This window comes from Balaenoptera borealis (assembly GCF_965194805.1).
Source record: "Balaenoptera borealis genome assembly, chromosome: 3".
NCBI classification, from domain to species: Eukaryota; Metazoa; Chordata; class Mammalia; order Artiodactyla; family Balaenopteridae; genus Balaenoptera; species Balaenoptera borealis.
Genome location: NC_138866.1, coordinates 107,761,256 through 107,775,937, shown reverse-complemented (window position 1 = coordinate 107,775,937; position 14,682 = coordinate 107,761,256). Strand labels below are relative to the sequence as shown.

Below are 14,682 nucleotides of genomic sequence, written 5' to 3'. Positions count from 1 at the left end.
GATTCATCCTCACAATCATTCGTGAAGGGTCTGATCTTATCACCTCCATTTAACCAGAGGAAACAGAGGCCTAGAAATGTTCAGCAACTGGCCCGATGTCACAGGAAGGAAGAGAGCAGGGATCTGAGCCTAGGGCCCCGGGCTTTTCATCAGCAGGCACCACTCATAGAGAGGTGGTGGGGTGTCCAGAACAGAGTCTGGCCTCGGGGCACTGGATATGCTTCCAAAAAGGGCTGATCCTTTCTCTTCCCTGCTTAATGTCCTTTCATCACACCTGACAAAATATATCTGTTTTTTAAAGTAAAACTTTATATAAAAGGTTCAGCAAATACAGTATTCATTTGTTTAAAGCCCTATTACATTGTTTATTGTGGTGGGTTAGTGGGGAAATCATTAGGTACTTGCTATCACCCTTTCATTTGGCCAAAGCTGTTCCTCCGGCACCGATGTCTGCTGAGGTTACAGCTGGACTGAAGCCATGCTACTGTCACTTGTGTTTTTGAAACCAGAGCACATACATGAAAAAAACAATTTGCGGGAATTCCCTGGCGGTCCAGTGGTTAGGACTCTGCACTCTCACTGCCGAGGGCCCGAGTTTGATCCCTGGTCACAGAACTAAGGCCCCACAAGCCTCGCAGCACAAGCCACACACAAACACACACACACACACACACACACACACACACAAACTGCAACACACATAATTTGTAGGAAGAAATTTGGAACATTTTAAAAAACACCTTTCCTTAAACTGAAAAATGCTTTTTGTGCTTAATAAAGTAATATAATTTAAAAATTTAGGCTCTACATAAAGGTATGAAGAATAAATTGAAAATCACCACTCAAGAGAGTGCTGATATTTACATCAATTTACCTTGTTTTAAGATCTCTCTTCAGGATACATATAATTTTCCTTTATGAAAAAAAATGAAATCTTACTCTATACTACGTGTACCCTGCATTTCCTAAATAACACTATATCCTGAACATCTTTCTGTCAATATATAAAGATACATATCACAATTTTTAATGCCTGCATAATATTCCATTAAATGGACCTATCATACTCATTAGGCAGCCCCTGACTGATGGATATCTACACTGAAATACTATTTATGATCCGGGTTTAGTTCAACTTTTTGGTCTCTTGTTTTCCTTTTCTTTCCTTTGTTCTACAAAATGACACAGGTAGTATAAAAAGTCAGTGGGGCAGATTGCAAGCTACTTTCAAAACTGAAGTTAAGGTGAGACACTGACAAGGAAACCTAAAGAATCAAGAAGGGATGAAATCAGCAGATCTGTAAGAACAACCCAAGATACTGCCAATACTCCCAACGGAAACAAGGCAAACAGTCATCACACCTGTGCTTACTGGCTCACTGTCAGTCTTTGGCTCTATACTGTGAGCTCCATGAGGGGCTGTACTGTCCACAGCTCAATCCCAAGCACCTGGCCCATAGCTGATCAATAAGTGTTTGCTGGATGAATGAATCTCAAGGATAGATGACTACAATGAAGTCATTTCAAAATGCTGAATTTAATCTATTGAATTATATTCCAACTAGAGAATTAATGGGCAACCAGAAAGGGAGATGGGACACACAGCATGTCTAGTAAAAGCAGAGTATATGGAGAGGCAAAATTGATCAGTGTTTCCAAGAACCTAAGAAACTGGGGTAGCAGGAAGAACCCTGTTATGGAGAGGGATGCATGAAGCTGTCCGGGCTCAGTGACACTGGCCACTAAGATGATCCTCTCACTCCTCTTGCCTGAGCCCGCACTCACCCAGCACATCATTCAGCTTCCCATGTGGATGTGCATAAAAGCAGAAAACACAGGAATCAGCAAACTCGAGCCCCAGGCTAACTGCCAGCTTCTCTTCTCATCATGAATTAATACTCTGACGTGGCACCTCCGATGAGAACTGGACTTGGGTAAGTCAGTCTTCTGAAATCTGAAGGTCTCTGACTGCCCTAACAGTGCTGAACATTTAAACCATGACACTGAAACATGGTACCTATTGTGAAGGCCAGATTCCTGCATAGGTGGCCCCATGCTCCTCACCTCCGGGAATTCATACCTGTGTAAACCACTCCCCTGAGTGTGGTGGGACCTGGGACTTGCTCCTAACCAACAGAATACAGCAGAGACCAGCCAAGTGGCAGTCACCTGGACCCCGTCAGTAGGTGCAGTCAGCTGGGATTCTGACACCAAATTATATAGGGTATACTTCTGGTTACTGGGAAAAGAATATTTATTTCATAATCTAACTTTTAAGTCATTTTAATAGATATAGATTAATCTATTAATAGATTTAATAGATATCTAAATGGTTGTGTTAGAAAAATCTCAAAAGGATATTGTAGAAGGACTTCCCTGGTGGCACAGGGGTTAAGAATCTGCCTGCCAATGCAGGGCACACGGGTTCGAACCCTGGTCCGGGAAGATCCCACATGCCACAGAGCAATGAAGCCTGTGCGCCACAACTACTGAGCCTGCGCTCTAGAGCCCGCGAGCCACAACTACTGAGCCCGTGTGCCACAATTACTGAAGCCCGCACGCCTAGTGCCTGTGCTCCGCAACAAGAGAAGCCACCACAACGAGAAGCCCGCACAATGCAATGAAGAGTAGCCCCTGCTCACCGCAATCAGAAAAAGCCCGCATGCAGCAACAAAGACACAACGCAGCAAAAATAAATAAAATTTAAAAATAAAAAGTTTTTTAAAAAGGATATTATAGAAAGAATAAGAACTTTAACAGTTTTTTTCCTAACATTGGCTCTGTTCTGGCCAGTGGAAGCAAATTATAAAATAAATCTAATTTGCTGCAAGAGATAAAAACACAAGAGATACCAATTTATCCCATCAGATTGGCAGACTGAGTATGGACAGGAACACATGTGGGACAATGGGAACACCAGGCGGGAATGTGAATCAGTACCACCACTTTGGAAAGTAATCTTCAATATCTAGTAAAGCTGAAGATGCACAAACCTCATGACCCAATAATTCCACTGCTAACAAATACCCAAAAAGCTTCTCACACATGTCCACAGGAGACCTTTAGAAGAGTACTTAAGGCAGCACTGTTTTCTAAGAGGAAAAAAGTGGGCAGAGAGGGAGTACTGAACACCCATCATTAGGCAAATGGATGGATAAACTGTGATATATTCATGCAGTGAAAGAACAAACAGTTGTGGAAATAACTGGATTAGAATTACAAGTCCCAACACGAATGACTCTCACAAATACATTAAGTAAAAAAGCAAGCTGGGGGCTTCCCTGGTGGCGCAGTGGTTGAGAATCTGCCTGCCAATGCAGGGGACACGGGTTCGAGCCCTGGTCTGGGAAGATCCCACGTGCCGCGGAGCAACTAGGCCCGTGAGCCACAGCTACTGAGCCTGCGCGTCTGGAGCCTGTGCTCCGCAACAAGAGAGCCCACGATAGTGAGAGGCCCGCGCACCGCGATGAAGAGTGGCCCCCACTTGCCACAACTAGAGAAAGCCCTTGCACAGAAACGAAGACCCAACACAGCAAAAATAAATAAATAAATTAATTAATTAAAATCACATGGAAGCTAGCAAACAAAAAAAAAAAATTAAAAAAAAGCAAGCTGAAGAAGGGTATGGACACTATGATGACATTTTCACAAAAGTTTAAAATATGCCAAATAATATGCCAAATCTATAACATCTAAAGACGAATGTAGAAATGACAAACACCAAATCAACGTCATATTCATCTCTGAGTGGGAGACAGAGGACTACAGGGGGCTTCAGCTAAATGCATAGTTTTACTTCTTCAATTTATTTTTCATTATATCATCAAAAAAGAAAGAAAATTACTTCTTCCTGCCCTCACTTAAAAAAACCCAAATCTGCAAAGACCATGAGCTTGAAGGGAGTCAAACTGTTAGTCCCTCAGGACATGCACAGAACTCAGTCTTGCCCTGTACATTCTGGGGACCACCAAATTAGAATTACAGGGCAACAGTAACTAATCTCCATCAAATCTCTACCCTTCAAGCCTTTTTCCATACTGAATATGCGATCTTATCTAGATGTCAACATTTTCTATAAATGGTTATTGGTTAAATGTCCAACAATAAAAGAGTAGTTAATTAAAACATGGCACATCCACTCAAAAGGATATCAATAGCTCTTTAAAATAATGGTTACAAAGAGTATGAAGTAACACAGAAAATATTTACTAGCTATAATGTTCCTTTTTTTTTTTTTTTTTTAAGAACAAGATTTGAAACTGTATTTTCAGTACTATATAGAACCATAACCAGGACCTGGGAACAGAGCTTTGCCCTGTGGCACAATTTAGGTGGTGCAAACATTTTATGAGCTTAGAGGACCCTTCAAATTTTTAAGTTCTACCCCTGCCATCTTCCTCTCCAAGGTGGGGAGCTTGCCCGACCCTGGGCCAGCAGAGATGGATGAGTTACCCAGGACAAGACCCTCTGTGTGCATAGGCCACCCTCACCTGCCTTCATCCTTCTCCCATCTGACCACCAGGGGCCCCTCTCTGCAGGAACGCATGCTCCCTTGACTTGTGGCTACCTTCAATGCTATTTTCCTACCCAACCCCTGCGTCAAATCGCTAAAATTGTTCTATAGTGTGAAGAGCCAGTATCTGCGTAAATGATGTGTTTTCAGTAGTAAGAGGAGGAAGAGGGCTGTGCAACTGAGGCCAGGGATGACTAATTCAAAAGCCAAAGCATTGATACAAGGTCAAAGAAGGACCACTGGTAATAGCAGGAACTTTCCATAAATTAATAACAGGGCTCAGACTGGGGGAGTGCCTCCGAATTATGTATGAAGAAAATGAAACAGCATAAATAAACACACCCTGTCTCCTTCTTAAGAGGCAGTTCCCCTCTCCCTATATCTGGCCGGAATTTTGGAGAAGGGATGAGCCATCTTTAGGAGGCAGGAGATAGATGGGCCCCTGGGCCAGACAGCTGGTGTCTGTCAAGTGGAGTAAAACTGTAGCTTTGTTCTCACCCCGACACTCCAAGGACAAAGCTAGTGGCAGAAGCTGAGTTCTGCTAAAGTAAAGAGATAAGGTGCCCATTCCTGAGGTCAAGGAAAACTTCCCTGTCTGCACATGCGCAGGAAGGCGCCTTGGGGGTCAAAAAGGGAGGGGGTGTCACCCCATCATAAATGTGGAATGCACCCACAGGCCTCTGCGGAGGGATCCATCTTAGCAAAAAGTTGCGCACACATCTTGGGGGGGGGGGGGTCCTAGGACCAGTCAGGTGTGAAAAAAGAAACGAGATAATTGGCCAAATGTAAACAAAGACCCGGAAGGGCTGTCCCCTGTAAGTGATTTAAATCCCCTCTTCACTGCGCTCCATTCAGGACTCCCACATTCCTCTCCAGGTGTGTATTTCTGCCTGGCTTCTCACTTCCCGCGCTCCTCATTAGAGAGGACCTCTGTACCCTTTCTCTCTGGGTGTGTATTTCTCCCTTGCTTCTGTCTTAAATAAACAAACTGCTTCTCTGTGTGCTCTCCCATACGTTGTGCTGTGTCTTTAATAATAAACTTTGTACCTGTTTTTACAGTTTTTGCCTCCTTTAAACATTCTTGCTTTCAAACGGGGGAAAGAGCTAGGGCCAATCTGCTTCTAGCCTCTAGCCTTAGAGGCTGTGTAAGGCCTTATAACCTTCCTTCCTTAGGAAACTTACCCAGATTTCCCTCAGATCCACCTCATAACCATAATGCCATCTACATCCCAAAGTATGGGCATCTTTACACCAAAACGTCCCTCTCTGGACGCGTTAGGTCAACGGCAAATGAAGCTTACCTGACACAGCCTGATAGTTTTTTTCAATAGCACATTACCCCAGCAACCCAGAAATCCCTCAGCCATCCTGGAGAGAGTGTGGCAGGGGTTCCTGTACTAGAAATACTATTATAATAATATTTTTTTAAACAGTGGAAAGAAATAAATCAAAACAATGGCCCTGGGTACATTCCTATTCTACTTTTCCTTCTTTTCAAAATACTTCAATGAGTATGCTCTTTTCAAGACAAAAATTTAAGTGAAAACTTCTCGCATAAAAGAATGAACCAATAAGAAAAGACACACAAACAAACAGAAAATGCAGAAATTGCCCATTTCTAGCTATCAAAACCAAAGAGACACGACTGATTCTGGGTGTAAAAGACTCAATGGTTCAGTTAAAGTAAGTTTGCTGTTAAGTTTTGTTTTACCGTGGTTAAACACACATAACATAAAAGTGACCACCTTAAACATTTTTAAGTTTAGAGTATAGTATTAACTACATGCACCTTGTGGTACAACAGATCTCTAGAACTTTTTCATCTTCCACAACTGAAACTCTGTATCGACTGAACAACTCCCAGTTTGCTAATTTGTACCCATTCCCTGTGGGCACATAATGAGGCTTGAGCCCAGGACCCTCGTTAAAGCCCCCGTGGAGCCCTGGATTGCCCTTATATCAGGCCCGGGGCTGCCATCAGCGGGAGCCACAAGCACAGCATTCCAAACAGCTTTGGCTCCAGGGAGAGTGTGAGTCCTTCCCCCACCCCGCCACCAACAGGGTCCCAAGGCAGATATTTCCAATCGCTTTTGTGGAAATGGCCTTCAATCCACCTTGCAACACTTGTGTCCTTTCCGTTCCACACTAGTGCATTCACCAGGGGAATTCTGTTGATGGTAGAAAGGTGAAGGGTGGCTGTATTTCTAACCCGTAAGAAAACGAACTTCAAAATGTTCAAACCATTTACAGTGGCCTTGCAGTCAGGGCAGGGGCTGCTGCATAACTGACGGGATCCTGTAAATCTGCAACGTACATGTGGCCTCCGAGAGGTCCAGATGGATTCACGAGTGGGCTGAAACCATCGGGACCCCTGGAACCCAAGGAGCGGCCACCGATGTTGCTCTGATCCACTCTGCACAGCTTGGAACGATGCTAACATTTTTAGGAGAATCCCTGCAAAAACAGATTGGTTTCTGTTCCCATCTATTAATAACAGCTATTTTGAAATGCTATTTAAATCTTCTATTGTTAATTTGAACTCTTCGTGGGTTCTGTCTCCCCAGCTGAGCTGCGGTGGGGCAGCAGGGACTACACACCACGTGGATCTGTAACCCCCCTGAGACGGGCGCGGTGCCCCTGCACAGATGCTCGTAAACAGTGGTTCATTTGCTCGTTCTACTTTGGTAAGGCCCATCATTTTAATTAGTGAGTGGCTCTGCCCAAATGATATATCGCTTGCTGACTCAAGGTGCCTTCCAGCCGTGGGCTCTGCTTCAGGCTGCCCTGCAGTGAGCACGCGCGCTCACCCATGCCCGCACCCACACCAGAAGTGTGTTCGTATTACCTTTAGGGTGTTTTATTATGATCCACAGCTATATTTGGCAACTTTTCTTTCTAGCATTAGAGAAGACACATTACCAAATGGTAAAAAAGGAATCTGCCGAATGCACCAGCTAGAACAGAAAAAGTATTATTAAAAACCTGCGTAAACTCTCTCCCTCCCAAACTACCTACACCCCCCGATGCATCCAGGATAGTACAGAGGAGGGGAAGGCATGACTTTGTATACTCACGCGGACACAATGCTAGTCGTGACTTTCGGGTTCACACCCGACACCAGTCTTTGGCTGAAAAGCTAAGGATTGGGGCTGGGAAGAAAGATCCAGCCTCCTGTCTCTGCCCTTTTCCTCATACATGGCGGGAGGGGCCTGGACTTCCCTGTCGAACACAGGAGTCTGTGAGAGACTCTTTTATCTGGGGTTAACGACTTGAGTTCAGCACATTAATATTATAACTATTTTAGAGAGGGCAGGGGAGGCCTCCTGAGCTCTTCTAGAGATAATTAAAAACGGGGGGAAAAAAAGAAATCTGAAATAAACAAAAAAACAAGCTGAAGGCACCAGGGGTTTCTGAATAACATCTTCCCGGTGAAACAATTTTAAGAATTCCATAATGCAAAAGCAACCCCCCTCATTCTCTCCCACATAAACACGCTTGTTATTTCAGCCCCACTCAGCTGAGCAGCAGAATCTCTTGCCTTCACTTCGGCAGCTACTTTGTCCAGAGATGTCACTGGCACACAAGCATTCTCAGGAGAGAAAGAAGGCTGACCGTAGCCAGCAACTGCAGGCACACCTCAAGGAGGAATACTCCTGTTCCTGTAACTTCAACAACTCACTGCCCTGCGGTCAGATTGCTGACCTCAAACACCAATTTTGCCTTAACAGACTGAAAACTTCAGGCCTTTTGATGTTTATCAGCATGTTCCCAGTAACTCTCTTGCTGTAGCAGAAAGGTAATCAAATAAACCATTTTATTATCACTGATGACTACGTTTTTACAACACCAAGATCTACCGACCCTCGGCGGCAGGGAGAGGGGGGGAATCAAAAAAAGCCCACCGAGCAGTACAAAGCCACTGTTTTAACCTTTTTTCACCTGCTTTTAGGTTAAAAACCTATGGGACATGAAACCACATCCAAGAAGTCAAAAAATAAAATAATCAATCTAGGGAGAAGGAGGAAAATAGAAGAATTATTAAGAGAAAGGAACAGGCAGAAAGAGTGAAGGGAGCATGGAGGAAGGGCGGCAGTGCTGACGGGAGCAGAGAGAGAGAGTCGGGGGGACAATGGAGAGGAGAGGACAGGTGGCTCGAGGGCTCGAAGGGAGAATGTGAGCCTGAGAAACTGCCCCTCACACATTCAGCTGCTCACTTGGGGTGTGAAGAAATAGATGGGCCATTTTTTAATATGCTGTTAGGTTTCTCTCTCTTCTTCTTTTTTTTAAATCCAACCTGCCCTTTCTTTGTCTTGACACATATACACAAAGTTAAGATGTCATCGGGGGGAAAATCATTTATTCCACTTACAACATGGAAATACCTTTCTGAATTACCTATCGTTTTGCTAACGGGCCCTATTTTGAGCCAACACCTACCTGACCCTCAGAGTAAAGCACGGGTCTCACGCCTACCACCACGTACGGCACGCTAGCAGACAAGTCTAAGGTCAGCCTGCGCATTCGCTTAATGATTTTAATCAAGTCATTTAGTCCAGTCAACAAATATTCACTGAGCCTCTGCAGGGCTGAATAAGACACAGTTCCCGCACTCAGGAGCTTCGATTCAATAGGGAACTAGAACAGACAAGCCACCGCGCAAGAGTGAAGAGGCTGGTACGCCGCCAAGCGGTGGCACAAGCCAGGCATGGTCTCCAGGCAGGGGCAGGATCAGTTTGAACTGGGCCAGCAGGAAATGCATCTGAGAAGCAGCCATTCGAGCGGGCTATTCAAAGGGGTGGGTCAAGTAAACGCAGGACAGCTTGAGAAAGGGTGGAGGGAGGACAGAGCAGAGGAAGTACTGACCAGTGAAAACTACCGCACACACGGATTCCTGCTGGTAAGCCGTGATAAACAGTTGCCAACACCACGGGCGGAGGCCGTGAGTCCACAACAGGAGAGACAGGAGGAATGGCAAGGAAGGGACAAATTGAAGGAGACTGTGCAGGGGGCACTGCAACACTCAACAGCCAACTGGATGCAGGGGTGTGAAGAGGAGCAAAGTCAGAATAACCCGAGAGAGCAAAAGCAGGTCACACAGAGGATGACGACAGCACGAAAATCATGACAGATGCACCGAGAGGGACATGATGTCTCTCTCCCCTGTGGGAGGCTTTCCTGATGATGGATAACCTGGACCTACCCCGAGAAAACTCCAGACAAACCCAAGTTAAAGGGTATTCTACAAAATAACCAGCCTCGCCCTTCCAACGTGTCAAGGTCATGAAAGACAAAGAATGACTGAGGAACTGCCCAGAATAAAGGAAGTTAATGAGGCAAGACAACTAGCACAGTACAAGACCCTGGACCTGGATCCTGGACCAGGAAGAGGCTTTTTTTTTTTTTTTTTTTTTTTTTAAGATTTTTTCCTTCTTTCGCTCTAAAGAACATTATAAGGACTCTTGGTGACACCTGAATAAGGTTTGTAGATTGGAAAATAGTACAGAATCAATGTCAATGTTTTGATTTTGATGTTTGTTATGCAAGAAAATGCCCTTGTATTTTTTAGGAAATATACACTAAAGTATTTGAGGGTGGAGGTAAAGGGGCATCATGTCTATAACTTACTCTGAAGGTTCAAAAAAAAATCACAACACATGTATGTGTGTGTGCGTGCATGTGTGTGTATGTGTGTGCGTGCGTGTGTATGTGTGTAGAAAAAGAGAGCGAATGTGTGAGAAAGAAAAAGCAAGTGTGGTGAATAGTTATTATTTATAGAATTGGGATGAAAAGTATATAGAAATTATTTAAATGATTCTTGCAATTTTTCTATAAATCGGAATTACTTCAAAATAAAAAGTTAACGGGAAAAAAGATTAAGGAAGCTAGGATTAAGAGCTGTTTAGAGACAAAAGAGCTGGGCTTCTGGGTATTAAATTCTGAATGGGATTCAGAAAGCTGGAAATGGAGGTTTGAAGGCGTCTGGGGGGGCTGAGTAAAACCTGGTTAAAAGCAGAGCTCGAAGGCAGATTGCCAGAGCTCCTCTCTCAGTTCGCTCCTTAACAACCAGCAGTAGTAACAATTGCTTAAGTTATTCTCATTTCTCTCTGCTTCAATTTCTTCACTCCATAACAGCAATGATAAGGCTATCTGCCTCACAGATATGGAGCGAGGATTGAAGGACATGATACAAGCGAACCACGGTGCCCCGTGAGGCCCAAGGTAACTGTCCATTAGCGACTAATGTTGGCCCTGAAATGGGGTTGATGCTGGGAGAAGGGAGGAGGCCAGGAAAGAAAAAGGCCCAGGACAGGATCTCACTGAATCTCCCATTCAGAAGTCAGGAAGAGAAAGGAGATAAGTGAGGTCTGAGTTGCCCCTGAAGAGCCAGTGACAAGGAGATGCGGAAAGAGAGGCTGGGGAGAAGGGTGACCGCCGGCAGCAGATGCGGGGCAGAGACCAAGGAGCAGGGGGACAGAGTACGGGCCTCAGCTCTGCAACCTGGACACCTCTGCTGGAGCCCTACGCGACAGCAGTTTCAACAGAAAGGTGGGGCTGAGGCCAGAAGGAGTAAGTGGGCAGTCCGAGGCGGGAAACCTGAGGACAGTTCAACAGAGGAGCAGGGTGCAGAACTGCACTGCCCAATCCAGCAGCCATCAGCCCCAGGTGACTATTTCAATTGAATTTAAATTAATTGAAATTTTACAAAAATCAGAAAATTTAGTTGCTCGGTCACACTTGCCACATTTCACGCTCTCAGCAGTCACATCTGACTACTGGTGACTATATGGCTACTAGTGACAATACGGCTAGTGACCACCACGTGGAACAGCACAGATACAAAACATTTCCATCACTGCAGACAGTTCTCTTGGATGGAGCTGGGACTCTAGCACAATTTCTTTTACTATGAGAAGATGACTTGAATATAGGGTGGAGTGAGGGCTGGGGCAGAGTAGGGAGGGACCAAAGAAATTAGAAAAAGGGAATAACAAATGGAGCAAGTTCCCAAAAGAGGCAAGGAGGAAGGGGAAAAGTCCAGACAGAGTGTGCAACACATGTGAGTTAATCTTGGGTAAGGGACTGATAGACATTTCCTTCCTCAGAGGAAGGAAATAAAGAAGGACAAAGATGGGTAAAAAAGAATGCTTGGGGTGGTGAGGAGGGTACAGTGGGAACTTACATTAAAGCAGAAGGCAGTAAACTCCAATGTAAACATCCTTAATCTCGTGAATGAAAAAAGGCTGTCTCCAGAAAGGAAACTGACTGGAAGTTTAAGGAATGGAAAAGTCTGCCATAACCTCTAATGGAATGCAGCTGGGAGTTCATAAAAGATGGATTTTTTTTTTTTTTCATAGAAAAGTAAGACCTAGGTGAAATTAGAGCTAGCATAAGTTTACAGTGGAACCAGTGCAAAGGTCTTTGTGATAACTTGGCAGACTGGGAGAAGGAAAAGCAGATGATGAGGGTGATTTTGGATTGAGGACTGGAATATGAGAAGTCCAACATGTTAAGACAAAGGATTCTGGGATTCTGGACAAAACCGAAATGGCTGGAACGTATACACTCCAAGTAAATAAACAGAGACATAAAGGGATTGGAACAGTAAGTGATTAAGGGACCAGAGTCTTCAGTGATGGTTAGTCTGGTGCAGTAAGTGGAAAGAATCGGCGAAGCAAACTGACATCCAAGTTCCAGATCTTGAAGGTGGAAAAAATTCCCATGACTAAACAAGTTCAAGAAGTGAGTGGCTGAAGTAAAGTAGAAACCAAGGCCATAGAAGTTGATGTTGAGGACCTTGATGACTTCAAGATCAGTGAATTAATAGAGCCTCAACAGTGATGCCAAAATCACCAGCAAGAGACAAGGTAGAGAACAGAACCAAGTTAGTTGTTGATGTTTGTTTCTTTGTTTGTTAATTTTTTTGTAGCATCAAGTGAAGTGATTCCCAAACCTGGGAGTACATCAGAATTACCTGGTGAACTCTCTTTTCCCTCCCCTTCTGTTTCCTTCTTTTTGGGTTTGTTTTTAAAATAAAAATGTTTAGGTCTTGCCCATCTGATGATTCTAATGTGGTATGTTTAGGAGAGGCTAAAGAGCTGCGTTTTTCAAAGTGCTCCAGGTGACTCAGAGGAGCCACCAGGTTTGGCAAGCACTGATTCAGAAGATAAGAAGGAGGGTATGGGGCATAAGCAGACAGCATGACGTGTAGCGAGAAGACTCTGTTAGGGATGGGTTAATGGTCTGGAAGCAGCACTGAGAAGCAAGGGGAAGCCCAGTCCCTGCACCGGTTGAGATGGGAGAGGGCTGTTCTGAGGGAAGTTGTTCATTCAGGCTCTGGAGCTAGGGGAGGGACAGGTGATGGACTCAGCTGCAGCAAAATGAAAACAAAGGCATGTGGCTGCAGGATGTAAGAAACAAGAGACTGCAAGGCAGGTTGGAGACACACAGGTTAGCAGCCTGCAGGACAGGAGGCTGAACAGTTTGTTATTGAGGGATCCAAGTGTAATGAGGTGTGATTCATTAAAGGGTTTGTAGGGCTTAGTGGCTGGATTCTTGGGCAGTAAGGATTTTTCTATCTGAATGCTATCAGATTTCTAATATGTAAACCATTAAAGATTATTAAACCTTCGGGTAAACAAGCTTGCAGAAGAAGCTTATTCATTAACAGTGAAAAATCTGTCTTCCCAACCCACATTTTTATACAGATGAAATCAGACTGGAAAGAATATCAAGGTTTGCTTTGGAGCAGAAAGACAGATGGGGCAACCCCAAACCTGTGAGAGGGAAAGGGCATTCCCTCCCTTCCCTCTCCCAGAATGAGGGAAATTTATGAACTGAGAATACAGAAAGGGGCCCCAGCCAATGTTAAGAACAGAAGAGGTGACACAGATGACCGAGTCTCAGGAGCACTGTTACCCTCACCCGCCCCCCCACATCCCTCAATGGGTAAATGCTAGGGATGTTTCTCAGTAAAGAACATATTTACTTTCACAAACCCAACTTATTTAAAGAGCAAGCTGCAAATGTTCACCCCTACTTCTGAGAGAGCTGCACTTCTGTAGGTTCAAATCTGCTTACTCCTATTAAATAATTTCTAACACTGACATACACAGACTTTAAGACGAGGGCGTGAGCGCAGCCAGGCACACACGCACGCGCGCGCACACACACAACCTCGTGCATATTGAAGAAATGACTCACTTCATTTGCTGCTGCCTGCCACTATTCGGTTTTGATTCTACCTGTTCAAATACAAAGTTTCCTATTAGATTAACTACAGGAAAGAACTCAGGAGTCTTAACCCTGATTTTGTGCATGACTTTAGAGCACTCAAGAGGCTTTAACCTGGGCATCAGGAGAAGCCACTCTCTAATCAGCCACTGCTTTCTCTCCATAATCTTTGACAAAACGATAACATATCTTACCACTTTGAGAGCCAATTAATGGAAACCCCTGGTAGAATAAACAAGGCTAAGCCTCGTATGTCCTGTTACCTGCAGTACTTGGGGGCCCCTTCTCAGCTCACCGTAAGACGGCACAACAGCACCCTGGAACTTCAAAGAACCCGAGCCCCTCCTTTTAAAGATGAGAAAGGGGTGGGGAGGGGGCAGAGAGGTGAACCCCCCCAAGGTCACTCTGCTCTGAGTAACGGGACGGCTGACTTGGCACTGCCCCCTGGTAATCTGTGCTCTACCCCAGCTCCCCCAAACAGTCCCTCGGGGCTTCTGCTGGCTTGCTAGCATGCAACCTCCCCCGGCCCCCGCAAAAATGCAACGCCAGTCGCGCTCGGTGCCCAACTTCATCCCTTCGCGTCAGCATGCAGTTAACCCTCCGGCCGGCAGCAGGTCACATGGGCCACGCTCAGCTCTCTCTCCCCCGAGCCCGGCCCCCCGGCGGCCGCCCCAAGGTCACCGGCTGGCCCGGGGAGCTCCCGCCTCGGGCGACGGGAGACGGCAGGGCGGGGGCCAGGGGCGCGGCACTCACCGGCGCGGGGGGCGGGCGCGCCGCGGCTGCCCATGTCCTCGCCGGCGCGGCTGGGTGCGGCGGCCGCTGCCGCTGGCTGTGCTGGGCGCCCGGCTGCGGGCCCGCGCCGCGGGGAGCGCCGTCCAATCAGCGCGTGCCTGCCGCCTGGCCCGGCGCGCGGCCCGGCCGGGTTCGCGGCTCCCGGG

At 45.7% G+C, this 14,682-nt stretch overlaps 1 protein-coding gene across 5 annotated transcripts in view; it reads right to left on the bottom strand.

Moving 5' to 3' along the window:
• The window catches only part of FAM81A (family with sequence similarity 81 member A), a 125,033-nt gene that overhangs the window by 64,010 nt on the left and 46,341 nt on the right, over positions 1-14,682 (bottom strand). The window contains exon 1 of one of the 5 annotated variants that reach the window (XM_082388169.1): positions 14,498-14,654. The exons of 2 other annotated variants lie outside the window; for them this stretch is intronic. The gene's annotated coding sequence lies outside the window, so the exon portion shown is untranslated. Of the gene's footprint in view, positions 1-14,497; positions 14,655-14,682 lie in introns of those variants that run through there. 2 more of the 5 variants (XM_082388166.1, XM_082388170.1) reach the window with 2 other exon arrangements.